General features: G+C 44.4%; 1 long non-coding RNA gene across 1 annotated transcript in view; it reads left to right on the top strand.

Annotated features, from left to right (window-relative positions):
* The first annotated feature begins 2,699 nt into the window (after positions 1–2,699).
* LOC311049824 overlaps positions 2,700–20,899 on the top strand; it is a 156,679-nt gene continuing 138,479 nt past the window's right edge. The window contains exon 1 of the long non-coding RNA XR_014601239.1: positions 2,700–2,822. This is a non-coding gene — a long non-coding RNA (uncharacterized lncRNA). The remainder of the gene's footprint in view (positions 2,823–20,899) is intronic.

The following is a 20,899-nucleotide window of genomic DNA, read 5'->3' as shown; positions in this document are numbered from 1 at the left end:
TGGACAACCTGGCTGCATAAAATGGGCAAAGAGGATAATTATTTCATAATGTCATCCTGAAACAGGATTTTTTGATTGTGCCCTGGATTCTGAGGAGGACGGCACCTTGCGATGTCTTGCACAGTGAGAGGTGGAGCGAGAGATAATAATCAACTGTCCTAACCGAATGTTGGAACAAGGCTTGAAAGTATTCTTTTGTGCTTGCAGTAGGCTAGATTAATGAACATTACATTAGCTTGAATTGCCTCTGACTCCAGAGTCTGCCTGTAAATTATATTCATAGCTATTCAGTGTATTCACACATGGGTAATGTGAAATATTGCCAAGACAAAATGTAATCGTTATTTCAGTGTTCTGGCTGTTGTAGATGGTATTTATTGTCAGACGTGGTAGATGGTCGTAGTCTTTGTTTCATCTTGTGAATGGAATGTCCTCAGGGGTATTAATGGGGGTCATAAACCCTGATACGGATATTTGAACACACTGAACTATAACTGGCCCTGCACTGACAAGGACACATGCTTTACCCCCGAGACCTATTTCGTGGACAGAAGTGGAAAATAGAAACTATTGATTTCCCACCGTGTGTAATGTAATTGCTTCACTTGCGTTTTGTTAGCACTTAACTGGGACTTTCTGCTTCTTTCCTGTGTGTCTGGCAGAGTTAACCAAGGGATGTGAACCCCAAATCACACACCAGGCACAAGTTCAGATAACAATCTTCACAGTAGAGATCCTGGATAGTAGAATTTCGAAGTTCAGCTTCAACTTCAACTTTATTGGTTTACAGGTGTAAAACATTGAACTTTTTAAAATTGTATTTGTAGAATTTCCCATCATTTTGTAGTTTTCAGGAAAGGGAAGAATAATAGAAATAGAAGAAAGAACAAGAAAAACAGGTCAGATGTACGAATTTTCCTGATATAGAGAAGTGAAATATACAAATATAAGCAGGTCAGATATTTAACACATTGCTGCCATGGATGCAGATCTGCGTTCTATTAAATAAAACCGTGGGCTGCCAGAAAAGGCCAGAACGCAGATCTGCGTTCTATTGTTTAATTGTGGTTTAATAGACGATTGCGCTGTTTTCTATACATTCCGAGATCAGTTTCGCTTTCCACTCACCTCCGCCTCACCCGGAAGAAAAATCAGCGATTTCCGTTTCCGGTTTCCGGTTTTAGCTTGAAAATTTTGATTTTTAGGCCAAAATAGGGCAAAACATGTTTTTTCACACGGTATAAAAAAACGAAAGGAGAGCCCCGATTGTATATTTCTTTACTCTGGACGACAAACAGTTATCGTCGCTGTGTATACCAATGATCTGAAATCCGATCCTAAGCTAAGCAGCCACCGGATATGACGTTTACAGCCTATTTGCGAGGCGGAGAAGAAGAAAATGGTGACTTAGAGAGAAAACTTAACATTTCAGTGCTTCTCTATCTGTCGTGTGTGTTTATAAACACAGGCAGACAAACGATCAACAAACGAGCAACAATTCTGTGACCGGTTGAAAAGGGTTATAAAACGCAAATCGCTGGCACAGGGGTGAGTACATTATGAATACACTCTGGCAGTTAACACATTGGGTGCCAGAGGTTTATTAAAATATTATACGTTCAGTGCCTGCATTTCTTCCATCCACTTACGTTATACGTTTCGTGCAGTAGAAGCCCTGACGCGGAAGTGCATGTAAACAGAGCGTGCATGCGAGACGGCGGCTGGAACAATAATATTTCCAACGCGATCCTCCATTGCAGCGTGATCGCCAATCGAAAAACGGCTCGCTTCCACAACGTTAAAAAGAAATGGAGATATTAAACTTTTAGTCAAGGAGATAACATTGGAATGGCCGACCGGAAGGATTTTTGACATGGAGCCACATCCAGCCTCTCCTTCTCAGAAACTCCTTGGATGATCCCAAAGTTTCGTTTTAGCGCCCCACGTGGGCCCTACGTGTAAAAATAAAATTGGGTCAAAAACGGTTCGGACCGTTTACGGCACTTCACGTTTGGATTATGAAAAACGGTCCGGACCGTTTATGGCACTCGATGTGTTAATAAAAAAAGACAATGGTATGAGACAATGGTATGAGCCAGTTAAAAGCGGCTGAATCCTATATTAAAATTGGCTTAACTCAATGACTGCCAGAGTTAAAACATCGTCTATCGCCCTCTTGCCTGTGAAAACGGCGATTTTACTGTACCTTTGAAAGAAAAAAAATTCATTACACGCACCCTCCATTCCAGAGCTATGGCCGTTTGAATGTGGCTTGTTTTTTGAAAAACAAGCAGAAAACTCAATGTGTTGTCATGGCATCAGCAAACAAATCAGTCAGCTCCAAATATGGGCACTAAAGGGGGCATACCCATATATGGGCATACTGATGACAATTCAGGGATCTCCATATATGGGCATAAAAAATTCAACTCCCGGATGATTTTACTATTTAAAGATCCAGATGTGAATCCATGGATCCAGTCTGGGTTTTCTTCCTAATCAAAATATCAAAATCAACAGGAAAACCAACAGGAACTTGCCCATATATGGAGAACATGCTGATATTACGCATGTTGGCTCACTGGAAACACTCTGTTACACCAGTGGGTCTCAAAGTGTGGTCCAGGTACCCTCATGGTTTTGAGGGGGTTCCAAATGCCCCCTTGCCGGTGAGTAACAGTAACCCCCTTACGGGTACATTTGGTCTCCCTCCGAGTTATGGGGGTCCTTGAAATTGTAAAGTTTGAGAACCACTGTGCTACACTAAATGGAACAGAGCTTTCATTGTTATCATTGGTAACACCTGTGAAGGAAGTAAGGAAGTGGCTGCTGTGCATAGAGCCTATCACATCCCTCACCAAGATCTCAAGATAATTTGACGTCAGACTGTCCATGCCTGGGAAAAGCAGTCATTAATGTTTGAGCAAAGTGCCTCTCCCCACCCACCAATAGGCCTATTGTGTATGCCTATGTAACATAGTCCCCTAACCATCACACACACACACACACACACACACACACACACACACACACACAGGCGTGCACACACTTCAGTCAGAGACAGCATGATGTAATTAACTGCGTGAGAGGACCCTTTAATGTAATTAAGGCTGAGGGGGGTGTCGTTCAATGAGAAGGAGCGAGGTCATCCAAGTGATGTCTGAGCCCCCAACTTCTCAATTGTGTCCTCTCTCGCCTGGCTAATTTCATGAAGAGCGAGCATTTTGTATTTTGGCCCACAGTGAGGTTAAGACTGTGTGTGTGTGTGTGTGTGTGTGTGTGTGTGTGTGTGTGTGTGTGTGTGTGTGTGTGTGTGTGTGTGTGTGTGTGTGTGTGTGTGTGTGTGTGTGTGTGTGTGTGTGTGTGTGTGTGTGTGTGTGTGGAGAGCATTAACTGGCTCTGCTGGTGGGTAATACAAGAGATCATTTCATGCTAAATCTCAATAGGAAAATCAGCTCAGAACATAAATATACACAGACCAGGGAAGCTAGTGCATAAATGGCTACAATTTACGCCTTATGTCAGACTATAAAATGTGCATATTATAAGCCCAACGCAGTGAACCAGCATGTGGCCCAAAATCTGTTGAATAACACAGTGTGATATCCAATAATCAGATGTACTTGATGTCTATCTAGTGTTCAGTAGGAGTAGGAGGATGAAAAGCAAGCTTAAAGTGGGACTGCCCAACTGGCATAGCTGTTTGATCAGTGTATCTGCTCTCTGTGTCTGTTGTGTGGCCTACGGTATGTTTGTCTGGCTGTCTCTCTTATGTGTTTCCCTATGGTTTGGTCACTTTCTCACTGGGAGATCAGGGCTGACCCGAGACAGAGCCCATTCTCCCCAACGCCATCTATCATCTCCCCCAATCTAACCCTCTCTTCCTCCCCTCTTCTCCACTCTCATCAGCACCCCTGTCCCCCGACTAGCAACTAGCATTATTTGCTACTGTAGGTCTTGATATTGTTCATTTTTTAATTGCTTGTCTGTTTTCATACACTGAAAACAGATACTGTATCTGAATAGCATTTGTTGAAGTGGAAGAAAGAATGAGTCAATGACCCATTTCCCCTTACTGGAAAACACAATTAAATTATAATCCTTGATGCCTTAATGATGAATTGTTCATTCAATTCACCATCTTATTATGTGGAGAACACAAAACCTCGGCCGACTAGTAGACAGTTTGCCTCATTATCACCGCTAGATTTCACTGGGCCTCATACATTTACCTCATAAGGGCTAATGCAACGTGGAGAGACATTTAGCTAACAGTTTAATGGCTGCAATTAGCGTGGGTAGCTGCCGGCAGCCACCCAATATCTTTCCCCGTACCGCCTCTGAGGCCAGTGGGTTCAACCCCCCACCCCCCCTCCATGAGCCACCCCCCTCTCACTGAGGCCTACTGACTGCCAGTCGTTTATTCAATCAGCCTTGAAAAGAGGGAGGGTTGGGTCAATAAGGCTCACCTTGGCACCTCCGGGGCTGAAATTAAATGAGGTTGAGGAAACATTACCATTTTTACCCTGATGGGATGCTTCTGTGATTTGTCCTTGTGTATACTAGATTTATTTCTTCAACCAGTGGTGATGGATTTTACATTTGCCTTTCACACACTGTTTGCTTCACACCATTTTCATCATTGTTCATGCAATACAAAGGAAAAATTTAGCATTTGTACAATGTACATTTCCTCCATTCCTCCCCTTTTTCTCTCTCTATCTTTCACTTTCTTTTAATTTCTCAGTCAATGTGTGCTCTCTCCAGGTACCTTGCCCCCCCCCCCCTTCATTCTTATCATTCTTATGTAGCTGCTCTGTGGACAAATTGTCTTTTCAACACTCCTGCCTAGGAGGGGGGTGGGAGGTGGGGTTTGGATATTATGACAGCACAGTATGAAAGGCTGAAGAAAGAGGGGAAGGCAGGGGAAAATAAAGTTGCTCTTATCGGAACTTGCCAGCAGCGATGCGCACACAAAGCTCCTTGGGAATCCAATTTAGTTCTCCCTGTTAGCTTAAGTGATATCAGCGCAATTAGCCGTCACAGGTCGGGGTGCGAGTGAGGCGTAAGGCGTAAGTGATTTCCTCAAATCACATCGGTGGAAAAACACGGGAGCGCCTGCCTCCGGAAAAACACTCACCAACTCTGAAAATGGATTGCGCTTTGTGCGAGTTACTAATAAATGTCAGCCGCCTCCTTTGCTCCTTTGTTTGGGTCTCCTCATTTGCACAGCGGTTTTAAATGGATTTTCCCCCTCTCTCTATCTCTCGCTCCATGAGGGTGACTTTGAACTGGCGTAGTTTTATTTCAACCGCACATAATTCAATTGGCAGTTGTTTTGGTGTGCTCCAGTGGATATATGCTGTTTTTTTTTATTTGTTTATCGATGACTGAGCAGCAGTGAGTAGAAATGTCCTTGTCTTCTCGGAGAGCAATTAGACAGTGAATAAGTAAACATGTTCCCAATGTGCAAAGAATAATAATAATGACCTTGACCTATAAAGCTCTCACACAGGTGTACATGACACGCACGCACGCACGCACGCACGCACGCACGCACGCACGTACTGACTCGGCAAGGCTAAAAAAGTCTCTTCCACTCTGGTCAGTTGCTAGGCGCTTTTGTTTCATCTTGTGTGCCAGTGAAATATGTCCCCTTTATGTGGCACTAGAAGAAAGCCATCGGGTCACCAAAATGAGGAGGGTTCATCCTCCAAGGTGCTTTAATGCACTCTCAGCTAGTTTCATCGCAATCTGGCCACTTGTTTTGGAGTTATTTTGCGTGCAAATCTTGGCATAAGAGTGGTACTAGAGTAAAGACCATCATAGCTAGCCATGTGGCTAAAAAGACATGCATATGAATGCACACACCATTTCTCTTCCATCATAAATGTGACATCCATTTCTCTCTCTCTCAAGAAGTGAGGAGGGGACCAGGCTGGGTGGGCCCTGGTTTGATATTATATACTGTACATATGTCTCCAATACTTAGACTTACAGCTGGAAAGAGATTTTTCTTTTTCTTTTGAAAAGAAAACAGAGCTTAGATTCAGCTGATTAACTGCTTAGTTATTAGAAAACAATGATAGCAAATTAAAGTTTAGGGTGGAAAAACTATTTGTTTTTGCAGTATAATTTGTTGGTTCCTTTTGACGCAGTAATGGTCTCATGTTGTCTTTTTTTTCTTTTTAGGTATTAAAAAACGTCCATGGTGAACGGACAGCTTCCTGTGTTAGATGTACTGACTCTGTCCATGGTGCTGAACTGAGCAGCAGCCTCTCAGCCAGCCAGCCTCTTTGTGCTGAACTGACAGCTCCACAGCAGCTGTTTTTTATTTTCATGTTTTAGCACATTCAGAAAGGCATCTGGCAACCCCTCCAAATTATTTAGTGGCCCCTCTGGGCTTCCAATTAAACAATGAACCTAGCATCTGTTTCAATAACATGCTATTCTTAACATTGCGGTCAAGAAAACAAAAACATTAGAGCAAGTGACCAAGATATGTCTGCACGCCGGCTGTCTGAGTGTCCTCTGTGGCCCATGGATACAAAGTCCTTTTAGGTCTTAGACGTGATGGGTTTTAAACACTGCTGTGGAGGTGACATCTTCTTCCTTCGAAAAGGAGATTGTCTGTCCACCTGTTTCATTTTGAGTCGATCACTGTCAGCGGTTGGTGCTAGGTGGCTTGATTAGGCAGCTCCGAGTCAAGCTTTCCTAGCCGAGTCTGTCTTTTGAGGCCTGGTGGTTGAAGGCCTTTGTCGCTGAGCATGTCACATCCTTTCTGATATGCTATGGGTTGAAGGGCAGCAGAGCCGGAGAGCTCTGGAGGACGGGGTATCAAATTTGCATGTGACTTTCCCCTTGGGGAGAAGTGGGAAGACTCTGGAAATAGTCCTATTATTCACATTTAGCTGTAAGCCCAACTGGTGTGACTAATTGAATGAAAATGAATGCACAGTTGAACCCACCATGAAATGTTCTATTCATAGATATGAAACATGCATTAAAGTGTTAGAACGGGATTCAAATATAAAAGATAATCAAGCTCTCGGATATTGTAACTGCAATCATCCCTGTAAAAAACAATATACGCACAGTTTATCTGTGCAGGCAGACAGAGCAAATTTGGCATCAGTTTAAATGGCCTGTCCTTTAGCCAGGGAATCACAAAGTAGCCTTTTGTACTCACTCACTGGCTCCGATTTAGATGTAGAGAAACAGAGGAGAATCTCTGCCTGAGGCTGATGTGCCCAAATCACACATGACACGTCGCCAGCAAAGATGGAGAGCCGTCAGGAACATTAACAGCTAAAAGAGAAAAGGGCAGAGGACCAGGTGTGACAGTATAGGAACTAGTTTTAAATTCTGTCTCTATTCCTTTGTTCCATCCACCGCAGCCTGCTGCCCCACACAGGCCAGTGTTGGGCCTGTATGGATGGGTAGGGGTCCATTTTCTGAAATGTTCTAACACTTGTCTGTCACTGCAGCCGTTTTTCTGTAGCTCCACTGCCTCCTGCCAGCACTCTGTCCTGCATCTTCCCTGTCTTTCTTGTCACTGACTCCAGTGTTTTAGAATACTTCGTCAGGGTGCCTGTGAGTTAAATGGAGGCCCTGACAAAAAGCCATTTCCACCGCTCTTTTCAATCTTTCTACGTCGTCCTCAGACGAGCCCTCCATCGGAGTCTCCAGTCATCTCGGTTCTCCATACATCTGGCCAGCTCCTTTATGCTTTCTGCACCAGCATCTTTCCTTAGTACAGCCACGTAGGTAGGTGTGGGACGACTGGGACGTCCTCTTGATCGATGCCCGTGTGTTGGTTCCCACAGTACGAGCTTTTTGACCGGGAATTCTCTGTGCAGGTGGCAGTGGCTGGCTAGTCTCATCTTGACTGCTATCTTTTCTGATACACTTGGTAGTGCCCCGTACAGACGCTCGTTGGTAATGTGCTCGTCCTGGTTGATGTTCAGTACCACACGTAACATTCTGGTGTAGCACCCGTCCAGGGAGAACGGACTGCACAGTTGCAGAGAAGAAACTGATCTTGATGCTTCAGGGGAGGTTGGATTTCCACACACTGGTCATGCCATTAAGAGCTCTCTAGGCAAGTGCTTTCCGCACCTTAAGGTCCTTTTCTGTGGAGCCGACCCATGCGCCCAGGTATTTAAAGTCACTGACCTCCTTTAGCACAGTGCCTTCTGTTGTTGTTAGGGGCGGATGTTCTTGGGGGATGTTATAGGCCATGACGGTTTTCTTTGCATTTAGCATGAGGCCAACCCTAGCACACTCTAACTCCACTCTGGACAAGAGCTCCTGTGACTACTTTACGTGGTCAGATAGAAGGCAGATGTCGTCAGCGTAGTCCAGGTCTGTCAGGGTTTCTGCCGGGTGTCTCGTTGACCTTCTGGGCGTGATAGTGAAGCAGAGCTCATGCTCCCTTCCTTTCATAGCTTGTCTCAGAGCATAGTCCAGTACTGTTATAAAAAGGAAGGGGGCTAGGGTGTCACCCTGCAGCACTCCGGTTTAGATGTTGAACTCCTCGCTGTTACCGTCGGGCGTTGTCACTTGGGCTCTCGTTCCCGTGTACATGGTCCCAATGGCTCGGAGTAGGTTGGGAGGAACATCGTAGGCCTTAAGTATTCTCAACATCATTCCTCTGTGGATAGTGTCGAAGGGCTTCCTGAAGTCGATGAAGCACAGCACCGCTGCCAGGTTGTTCCTCTTTACCTCCTCAATGATCCTCCGTAATGCAAGGATCTGGGCTAAGGTGGTTCTCCCCTCTCGGAATCCGTTTTGGTTTTCCCTGTGGTGGGGGTCGATAGCACTCGGTATCCTGTTCAGTATCATGCAGTTGAACATTTTCGCAATGATACAGGTCAGGCTGATACCACGGTAATTGTCAGGCTTTGATAGATCCCCAGATTTTGGTACCGGGAGGATGTGTGAGAGAGACCATATTTCTGGCATGATGTTTTCCATCAGAGCTTGGTTGCAGATCTCCAAGATGACATCATCAAGATTACAGTTCTTGATTCCCTCTGGGGGAATGCCGTCAGGTCCAGCACTCTTCCCCTGCCTCAGGGAGGCTTTGACGGTGGCAAATTCCCCAGCTGTGAAAGGGCCGTCATCAATGTTGAGATCCCTCAGGACTGCAGGTATTTCCTTCTCGGCATCTTCCACTGTCTGGTGTGTACCAAGAAGGTTCCTGAAGTGAGTTAACCACCTGGGTCACTCTCTCTTCTGGGCTGGGCTGCAACCTGTCCCTCTTTCGGTCTTTTCCTTCCACACATCTCATTGATCACCTTCCATGATTTGCTGTACTGTTGTTCTCCCTGAGCAGCTTCCACTCTGCGGACCTTTTACATCAGCTCCTCACCTCTGATTTTGTCGTACTCAGCAAAGAGAAGTCGCTTGGCGTCCTTCAGTGTCTCGCGTTGTTCTGCGGACGGGTTTTGACCAGCTGCGTGGCGTGCGTCCTCCACTTTTTGACGTGCTGCTATGACATCCGGGTGTTTCGATCTCGCAGGGCTTCTGGTCTTCTGCATCACCTCGCATCACCTCGCATCACCTCGCTCTTGCTGCCTCGTTTGCTTCCATGAACTTCATGTACACTGCGCCCGGTTCCTCCTTCACATCTTGTATGTGAACGCGGTCCCTGACCTCTGCTGTGTATCTGGCTTGTAGTTAAGGGTTTGTGGAGAAAGTCCTCCAGTCCAATAAACTAAAACAAATGTTAAAAGCCAGAACACAATACAATTATCTTAACTGTCATGCTTTCAATAAACCAAAAATCTTTGTTTTTTAACCATTGCAAGGCTATAGCAATATTTTCATATACTTATTTATATTAGAGCTAGATTTAGGCATAACTTCACTAACACAAATGTCTCAGGAATTAGTTATTTTCAGAAATGTAGTACAATGACACATAGATCTACTGCCACTTGCATTCTGCACGGAAGAGAGAAATGATATTCAAAAGCACAAATTGAGGGGGGAAAACAGTTGACCAAATTGGCTGTTTCAACAGCTACAAACAGAACAGTCCTCATGGCGTATTAGTCAATACTAATCCTGCTTGCTCGCTCTTAAGAGGGCCAAGTCCAGTTTCAGGTGCCCAAAGTCAATGCAGATTCAACCCTTTACACGCACACACACACACACACACACACACACACACATTATATATCCCATAAATAAAATGGTGCATTTATATAGTGCCTTTATCCTAAGCACTTAATGTGCATTACATTCACAGTCATATTCACACCGATGATGGAGGAAACCATGCAAGGCACCAACACTAACTTAAAGGGGAATTTTCGACCACTGTTTTCTTACCATTTTATTGAAATCTCGAGATTTCAATCTCGTCTAGCGAGACTTCCGTTGGGGCGCATTGAAAACAATCACATTGCATAGTGTTCTGTCACTATGAACGTCAGATCTCACCAACAAAAAAAAAAAAAACTATCAAAATATTCGATCTAGCCCTATTGGCGCGCGTTTTTAGCTGTGGCGGACGCGGGATGGAGTAATGACATTTTTTTACTGTAGCCTACCATTCATCCTAAGATATCATAACGTCATAGAAAAGGTAAGAAAACCATGGTCCAAAATTCCCCTTTAAGGGGAGCCGAGGATTGACCTTCCGTTAACCAAGCGTCATACCAAAGAATATCAATGAATTACAATGAACTTCAACACTGCCAATGTACTGTGTGTGAATGTTACTACTATTTGAGCTAAATTACAAGGCAGTCTTTGCAACACCATAGAGCCTTGTAGGACAGGTAACCTTAAACAAATACTTCAAGTAGGAAGTATTACACAAACACACACACACACACACACACACACACACACACACACACACAGACAGACACACACACACACACACACACACACACACACACACACACACACACACACACACACACACACACACACTCACACACACACACACACACACACACACACACACACACACACACACACACACACACACACACACACACACACACACACACACACACACACACACACCTTCACAGGTACAGTTTGGCAGTATAGGAATTAGACATGAGGGACATATCACACTTCCGGGCAGAGGTGTCACAGCTTTAATCGTCAACATTCTCACCTAGCCCTGCCTCTAATGCAGGCCCAGGGTTAAATACTAGGAGGCTGTCATAGTGGAGGTAATGCATGCACGTCAGGATTATGTGCACTCCCCAGGGCTGTGTGTGTGTGTGTGTGTGTGTGTGTGTGTGTGTGTGTGTGTGTGTGTGTGTGTGTGTGTGTGTGTGTGTGTGTGTGTGTGTGTGTGTGTGTGTGTGTGTGTGTGTGTGTGTGTGTGTGTGTGTGTGTGTGTGAATGTATAACAGATAATAAGAAACCCAATTCACACACACACACACACACACACACACACACACACACACACACACACACACACACACACACACACACACACACACACACACACACACACACACACACACACACACTCTCTCTCTCGGACAAAAAAGTCACAGAGAAGTGGGCCAAGTGCAGTGTTGTGTTGCAGAATTTTTCCACAATGGCAACAAGGGAGGGACTTTCCCCACAGCTAATGTGGGGAAAGTGAGCACATCTAGACTGCGTAGATATTAGTCTGGAATCTCTATGTGGAACCTGCATTTCCAAGGGGCAAATTAATAAAATGCTTTTCGTGATAAACCGGCCCCACATTTGCATACTGGGCCCTGATTGGTGCCCCACAACTTTGGTTTGCAGGGAAATCCAATCACAACCGAGCGGGGCCAGACCAAATCTGCCAAGCGCTTTTTTTTTTGCACTGGCAGATGCATCAGGACTACGTTAACCACAGCTAATGACATGTTCTGCTTGTCATGTCCATATCAACACAAGAGGAACACACAGGAACACAATGCACTGACACATGCATACATTGGTTATTATTCTGGATTTCATTTCTTTGGTTTACAAAGCATTAGCATTAGTTGTTTATCTTCGGCTAACATAATGTGAGAATATAGTCTCTGTGTTTCAATTATGAATATGCACTGCCTGGAAGCGTACCATCTGTGCTTGTCCGCTTGAGTTACAAAACAACGGAAATTGTGGCCTACCATTTAGGATACAAACCACGCTGCCACATGTCTGTATAGTCATGGTCTGTATACATACAGTACATGTAGAGGCACAGACATGAAGTCTGATAAGATGCATGTGCATATATATGTATACACACACACACACACACACACACACACACACACACACACACACACACACACACACACACACACACACACACACACACACACACACACACACACACACACACTTCCAAATACACAAATACATAATGGTGCACACACAAAGGCACATGCCATTTGACTAGAGGTAAAATGGAAGTTTATCTTTTGAACCCAATCTACCTGTGACTGATTGCATTGATCATCACAGCTCCCGTTCCTCATCTTCCTCTTTACAAGAGCACTATTGATCTGTGGTGTAATAGTCCCCACCTCTCATTTTATTCATCAATGCTGTCGGATCCATACGGTATCTGATCCATGTCACACCGGAGCGTGTACTGCCCCCTGGGTGCCCCTGAGATGTATTTGGGCAGGGGGTGGGGGTCGTGATGGTAAAGATTGAAATGGGACTACACTGCATTACAACAACCTAGTTCTCCCATTACACTGGTCCCCATGTAGCTGTGTGCTAGAGCCCCGGGCTGTTGTCAGCCCGGATATGGGATTTACCTGCATGCTGACAAGGTTACTATCCTGTCACGTGTGCTCTCGTTTGATCCTCAGTTAGTTAGTTAGTATGTGTGTCCCAGTTGGCCCTATGCCCTATCGCACGGCAAAATTAATTAATTCCTTGCGACAATTCTTTCTCAAAGATAAATTGAGCAGTATGTGCCCCTGTTGGATGAGGAGGCGAAGTAGCTCAAAATACATTATTCGAGAACAATGCTGTTTTGGCAGGGGGTTTGTTATCCAGACAGAAAGCCCTGTGACTCTAGTCTTTATCCTCTATTGTTCACTGCTGTTGTGATGCTGCCTGCAGCCCCGGGTCATGAGTCCCCCCTCCTGTTTGGCTCTGTGTGGTTCTGTGTTGGCTTGGTCCATTCTCCTGGCTCCCTCTCGGGTCTGGGCTTGTTCCCGGGAAGGATGATGTCTGTGGGCATAAACACCTGGTTGGCACCATGCACACACGCACGCACGCACGCACGCACGCACGCACGCACGCACGCACGCACGCACGCACGCACCGGACATGATCAGATCCGTTTGCCTCTGTGGTGCTTGTGTCCTCTACTGACCCCACTCTCCTTCCTCAATCTGAAGATCTCATTTCACTGCCCCTCATTAAAGGACAACTTCACCCATTTTCAACCTATCTTTATATAAATGGTCCTCACTAATGTTCATGATAAAATGGTAAAAAAAAATCTACTCACTCTGTGTCTGATAGGAGGACTGTGGACAGTTCAGAAACCTGTCTACCAGTGACATCGTTAGACAGATTTTTTTTTTTCCAAACTAGATTTAAAATGTTTTATTCAGATTTGTATTAACCCGAGAACAGTGGCTTCCATTATAGCAAGCTAACTTTCCACAAATAGAAAGCCTGCAGTTTCTATTAGCTTGGATGTGCCCAAGGCGCGCCTCTGCGCAAGTGGAGCTTACTATGAAACCGTGCTCGGGTTGTGTGTCTGTGTGCACTGCCTGTGTGCAGCCGCGCCCCCATGTGACTCACGCTCTCATTGGCTGCTACAGTGTGGCTGAAATCCACCTGCCCCTGGGTGACTAATTCTCCTCTGAGAGAAATATAGCAGCTACAGTCACATCTAAAAGCATCTACACAAGTTCATCTATTGGGATATCTAAGAATTCCATGTCATTTGTGCATATTTCAGGCCGGATGGCAAGTTGAAAACGCCTTAGTTTGAGTACAGTAATTTAACTGTACCACCCACTTCTCTACAATTGCACATTCCTTTCTATTCTTCTTATTGTTATTTTCAAGCTGCGTTGGCTTCCCGCGTTCGCGCGTCTTACTTGTGCAATAAAAAAGGCTGACGAAGTGAGTTTAGGGCCAAACAGAGTAAATGATACTGTCTCTCATGCAGGGGTCTTGCACTGCCATTGACTGCTGAGTGCAGGCGTTAGAGGCCTCTTTAACTTAAAGGGGCTACACCATGAATTTAAAAAAAATATATTATATATAAATATTGCCCCCTAATACGTTTTAAACAGGTTGTTAGCCTAAAAAACATCCAGATATTTTTTCTCACAATCTGACTGTCTGTCATTCCAAGCTTTTTCAGCTGCAATACCAAAACGTCCTATTGGGCAGGGGGGAGCTACTGAGCAATTCTGTCTGGCCATCATCAATGCAAAATCAGGGCAAGTGACATCACTTGCCCTGCCATTCTGAAATGGCCTGTTCAGACACGCCCATTCAGGAAACAAGAGACTCTGGGGAGCCCAAAAAATACTAAAAACCTAAAAAAAAAAAAATTCATGGTGTAGCCCCTTTAAGAGCACCTGGGGGAGAGAGGAGGAACATGCAGGGCTGCTGCCGGAGAGAGATTGTGTGTGTGTGTGTGTGTGTGTGTGTGTGTGTGTGTGTGTGTGTGTGTGTGTGTGTGTGTGTGTGTGTGTGTGTGTGTGTGTGTGTGTGTGTGTGTGTGTGTGTGTGTGTGTGTGCGTGCGTGAGAGGAGAGAGATGGAAGCTAATGCAGTCATTTTCTAGCTGGCCAACCTTTCCAACAGTCACAGCATGTTGTTTCTGCTGACAACTAGAATAAGTTGAGGTGGTAATTGACAGGGGGGAGTGTGTGTGTGTGTGTGTGTGTGTGTGTGTGTGTGTGTGTGTGTGTGTGTGTGTGTGTGTGTGTGTGTGTGTGTGTGTGTGTGTGTGTGTGTGTGTGTGTGTGTGTGTGTGTGTGTGTGTGTGTGTGTGTGTGTGTGTGTGTGTGTGTGTGTGTGTGCGCGTGTGTGTGTGTGTGATCACATGAATCAGCTGATCAGTTAATGCAGCACCAGCATGATAGTCTAATCCCTACACATTTTTTGTTGTTAAAATATTTTATAAAATATTCAAAATCTTTAATGTTTTTTGCGATAAAAAAATAAAGTTTGTGTGTGTGCGCGCGCATAAGTATAAACAAACAGAAACAAAGACCACATTAATCAGCTGATCAGTTAATGCATACTAAATGGCAGTTTTACTCAACCTTGTTTCATGTAAAGGTCCCCCAAATTATGTCCTTGTCCACGAAACCCTATCACAAAGTATTTGGTCAGTCCAGGGGTTGAACACATTTTTGATTGTACAACCTATGGTTCATTATAAGCCACAACTTACAAGCAGGATCTTATGTTGTTGTTTTTCTGTTTTTAAACCCTGTAGCACTTTGAGATTGGTGAAAATGTAAAGGGCGTTACAAATACCATTTATTATTATTATTATTATTATTATTATTATTATTATTAGTAAAATGTGAAGTTCACGTTCGAATAGAGTCCAGAGGGAAGCACGCACATCCCAAAAAAACCTAATCAGGTGCTGAACAACAATACGGTACAATAGAGAAAAGGAAGGGAAGTCCGCAATCTTACATGCATAAACATGTATTAAGGTTACACAACGTTTCGCCCACTAAGGGTCTTCATCAGGTCTGATACATTACATGAAAAGGCGTGTTAAGTACAGGAAGAGAGGAACGACACAATCAAAGGCAGCTGTAGTAGTAATTAACCAGAATCTGTCCACGTTCGGCCACCACAATTTGAAAACTATGGGGAAAAGCACAGTGCTAATCAGTCACCATTTCAAATCAATACATACTAAATGACCCCAGCATGATAGTCTATTGGCAGTCGTTCTCAAACTTTTCAGGCTGTGACCCCCCAAAATAATCATATTTGAACTGGGGACCCCCCACCCTGACAAGCACTTGGAATGTAGGAGTTGATTCATAGTAGGAATAGTGTGTTGATTACTTTTGATGCAGCAATGGTATTTTTCTTTTCAGTTGTTTTTGGGGTATGAAAAAGGTCTTAAAAAGTCCTTAAATTGTCACTTTAAGAACATTACTTTTTTCACTCTATGATTATTGATGACAACAAGATAATAAAGGGAGAATGAGGATTCGGACTGACTGTGACAGTTATTTACAAGAGGAGCAAAGAGCTGAGAGCAGCACTACACTGGCGTGAGAGACAGGGCTGATACTTCTTCTTTTTCTGCTTCTTGTGGTGTGTGTGTGTGTGTGTGTGTGTGTGTGTGTGTGTGTGTGTGTGTGTGTGTGTGTGTGTGTGTGTGTGTGTGTGTGTGTGTGTGTGTGTGTGTGTGTGTGTGTGTCCCACTACAGATGGGGCAGCATACAATAACATATGAGTAACACCTGAGATTCCAACCCGGGTATCCCACGTGGGGAACAAAACGTCTACCTCAAGAGGGGATCCCTCCTGGCCAGGGGCTTCAGGCTGAGCTTCTCTGTTACACTGATTATGTTATTGATATGTGTTCCTTTAAATGTTCAGTTAATCAGTCCTCCTAAATGGATGGATGGAGTTTGGATACTGCCATTTATACGCTCAGGACGGTGCCATTCCAAAACCCTTTACAGTCTGCTCACATTCCATGCCATAGCACCCAGTGGTGGAAAGTAACTGAGTACAGTACTGTACTTACGTACAATTTTTTAGGTATTTGTACTTTACTTGAGTATTTCCAATCTCCAGTACTTTTACTTCTACTCCACTACATCTCAGATCCAAATATTGTACTTTTACTCCACTACAATTATTTGAAAACTTAAGTTACTAGTTACTTTTCAGATATAAGTGCTTATATTATGAAACATACATTAACCACTTTTTAAGCCCTATTTTATACATAGGCTATTTGAAAATAGCCGATCTACAAGCTCACAACATATCGCGACGCGTTGTGAGCTTGTAGATCTGCTATTTTCAAACATTTTAGTACTTTTACTTTTGGTACTTTAAGTACATTATGATGCCAATACTTTTGCACTTTTACTCAAGTAACTTTTGAATTCTGGACTTTTATTTGTGACAGAGTATTTCTATATTGCAGTATTGGTACTTTTACTTAAGTAAAGAATTTGAGTACTTTTTCCACCACTGACGGCACCGTGCAACCGCTCAACCCCCTCACCTCGTCTCCATGAAGTGCCAATCAGCTGTAGTCTTAGAGCCATCAAATATTAACAGGCATTAGTAGTACAAGGGCTCCTGTCATTCTCTGCAGCAACCATGAGGGATGATGACAGGCCTGTTAAATGGGTTATGCGGTTTAATTCTGGGCTCACTGCGGTGTAGTGTTGTTGAATGTTGCATTTAAGTTGGAAAAGAACCAGCACTTCGCAGTGCAAAGGCACAGCTTTATCAGCTTGCCCGGCGTTTCCCGGGTTATTACATTGACACCTCTCTTTGTAACGCATCAATCAGTATGTTCATGTTCCAGTACCGAGTGTTGGCCCGGGTTAATGCGTGGGTGAAAATAGACTCTCTCTCTCTATCCCATCAACCATTCCAGAGCACTGATTGTTATGGATCTACACAGAATCACAAGGGATTTATTTGTCACTTACTCGTACAGGTTGGTGGGACATGTTCCATTCAGACTGTGCTAACACAACTAAATATAACAAGATGAATAAATAAACAGAATAATATTTAGTACCCGTTGTCAGAGGCTACTATGTACACCTACAATGTGACGTCAGTGCAGAGTTAGATTAACTAGAAGCTCGGCCGAGGGTCTAGCCCTTCGGGTGGCCGAGGGTCTAGTCGGGGACCGGCCTACACAGGAACGATGTACTGTAAATAGGGAATGAATGCTCCACCCTTTAAATCAAACCCCATTATACCTGTTGTCATAGGACCCGTTTTGGCCATCTGTTTGCCTGTGTCCATTTATGCCCATCTGTGTGTGCATTTATGCCCATATATGGAGCTATCTGTGTCTGTGATATATGGACATCTGCAGACACAGTGCCGGTTCCCCCTTTAATGCAAACCCCATTATACCTGTTGTCATTGGACCCGTTTTGACTTTATTATGGAGATCTCTGGATCTGTCTGTCTGTTTCCCTTTCATGCCCATATATGGGGATCTATGTATCTGTTTGTATGTGTCCTTTTATGCCCATATATGGCATATATCTCTGTCGCTTTTTGTTTGTTTCTTCTTTAAGCAGAATATGCAGCCTGGATAAATCTGCATCATTCAAGTCATCATCCCAGTCCCACGCTTTGTTGCTCTTTTCTTTTTTGTAGCGGGAGAGTTCAGCTTGAGTTTTTTTGGAGAACTTGTTTTTTGTTGGTCTTGTGCTGTTGATTTAGCTTGTCTTATGTTTGTCTCCCCCGTCTGCACCTCATCCAACTCAGATCTTGACTGATCCTTGTTTTCTTCAGTAAAAGCAGCACAGTTAATTAATTCTTCATCACCGATCTCATCAAAAAAACTGTCTCCTCCTCTGTCTGCTCCTCCTGTCTTCCCACCAGATGTTGACTGTTCCATCTGCTCCCCAGGAACACTGTCTCCTCCTCCGTCTGCTCCTCCTGTCTGGCCAGCAGATGTTGACTGTCCCATCTGATCCCCAGCAACAGCCTTATTAGCTTTCCATTTCGTATCCCAATCGAGTTTTGTAATTCTTTGGTTCATTTTTCTTTTTTCCTGCTCCAGTTTTTGTACATAAAGAAGGACTTGAGTCGATGTCTTGAAGGCCTGCTCCTGCAATTCCTTCCGGCTTTCCATGAACTTGCACTGATAATTTAGAAGTACCAAGTTGTTACGAATTATTTCTCCTTCACCGGGGTTTAGCTTTGGTAGCTTTTCTGGAGTACTCATTTTTTTGAGAGCTGCTTATAGACTATATGCAGAGGTCTGTCAAGAGTGCTGGACTTAGCTTAGAAGCCGGCTTATATACTTTCATCTGTCACCTTGGAGTGAGAGGAAGAAAGACTATAGTTTATGCCACACTCAGAGATTTTTTGTTGACTCATCTAGTGTATGTGATGCCTTTTATGAAGTGATGTCACAATGAGTCAGCGCTTGCTCTGGAACAGCCCAATGTCAGTCATCTCCGCATACGGAGATTCCAAACCTTTCGTGCCGGATCCGAAAAACTGTGTATCGGGTCGGGTCGATGCGAAATTTGGAGTCTGTAGCACCAACCATGTGCTTTCAGGGCTCATCCATGCGATTCGGGCCAATTTGGATTCGGCGTCCATTGGCTTCAATTAGTAGTCAGGACTCCGCATATGGAGATTCCGAACCTTTCGCGTTGGTTCCGGAAAACCGCATATCGGGTCGGGTCGAGGCCTAGCTAAGATCGTAGGCAAAGGTCTGAGCTATCTGTGTGCGAAATTTGGAGTCTGTAGCACCAACCATGTGCTGTCAGGGCTCATCCATGCGATTTGGCCCAATTCGGCCTCGGCTTCAATTAGTAGTCACGATACGTTAAATGTAGGTCTGCTGTTTTCGGGTGAAGAGATAAAAAGAGATTTTCTTCAAGCTCATTATGGTGTAAAGGCTCAAAATGCATCTTTATGACTGCATACATTTACACTCCACATGTCTTGATGATGACATCAGTCTTGGGTTTGTTGTACCTTTGAAAGAGAAAAGGTTATGTGTTGCAAAAAGTTTGAAATCTTAAACTTTTTTTAGGGCTCAAGCACTGCACCAGTGTGAAGCCCCACCAGGAATTATTATGATGATCACATTTGTGCGAGACTAAATGTACACTAAAGGTTGCGCAACTTTGCACACATATCAGAAGTTGTGAAAATGTTCATATTTTATGGGTCTCAAAAATGCCACAAGGCATCGCTCCTTGCAGTTTTAATTTATATTTTCCTCACTCCAATTTAGTTGTTATGCCATGACCTCTCCTCTGTCCTCCCTGTGCCAGGTAACTCTCTGTACCAGGTAACATCCGTAACACAGAGAAGCTGACCTTTGACCAGCAGCAACAGTATGAGATCCAGGTGACAGCGTGGGACTGTGGCCAGAAGAGAGCCTTTACACAGCGTTCCTGTCTGCATCGATGTCAAACCTGTCTGCAAGCCTGGCTGGCAAGGTACGCATGCACTACACTGGAAAGTCCTCAGCGTTCCTTTAACTCTGAGAGTACAAATGACGTTCAGTCTCTCAATGTGTGCTCCATCTCGTGTGCGTGTGTGTGTGTGTGTGTGTGTGTGTGTGTGTGTGTGTGTGTGTGTGTGTGTGTGTGTGTGTGTATGCATCTTTCCTTCTTTTCCTATTGCCGTGTGCCATGCGTGTCTGGATTTTTCCCATGGTTGCTCGCTACCTCTACCTCTCTCTGTCCCTTGCGTTCTCCTATTGCCTTACTCCACCTCCCACTAGTCTCACCCCCGCTCTCCCACCCCCTGCCTCAGTCTCTGAGGAATTGGCCTGTCAAGTTCTGCCACCGCGTGATCAACAGCACTTTATCTGAGAACACGATGACACAGCCAACACAGCTCTTTGCGCATGAGAAAGTGATCTACAGTAGGTGCTAACAAGGCCCAATACAACACAGCACAGAAAAGTGTGTGTGTGTGTGTGTGTGTGTGTGTGTGTGTGTGTGTGTGTGTGTGTGTGTGTGTGTGTGTGTGTGTGTGTGTGTGTGTGTGTGTGTGTGTGTGTGTGTGTGTGTGTGTGTGTGTGTGTGTGTGTGTGCGTGTGTGTTTGTGCGGTGTGGGTATGTGTGTGCAAACTTATCTTGTGCTCAAAATAATGGATCTAATTTGTACTTGTACGAGTGGACAGGATGGAACATGCTGAGAGATGACAGTCACTTACGTTGTTAATGAAGAAGAAGTGGTGTGGATCC

The sequence above is a fragment of the Gymnoscopelus microlampas genome, assembly GCF_963454915.1.
Source record: "Gymnoscopelus microlampas genome assembly, chromosome: 8".
In the NCBI taxonomy this organism is placed as follows: domain Eukaryota; kingdom Metazoa; phylum Chordata; class Actinopteri; order Myctophiformes; family Myctophidae; genus Gymnoscopelus; species Gymnoscopelus microlampas.
The sequence above is the reverse complement of the archived record's forward strand: the minus strand, read 5'-3'. Positions and strand labels throughout refer to the sequence as shown.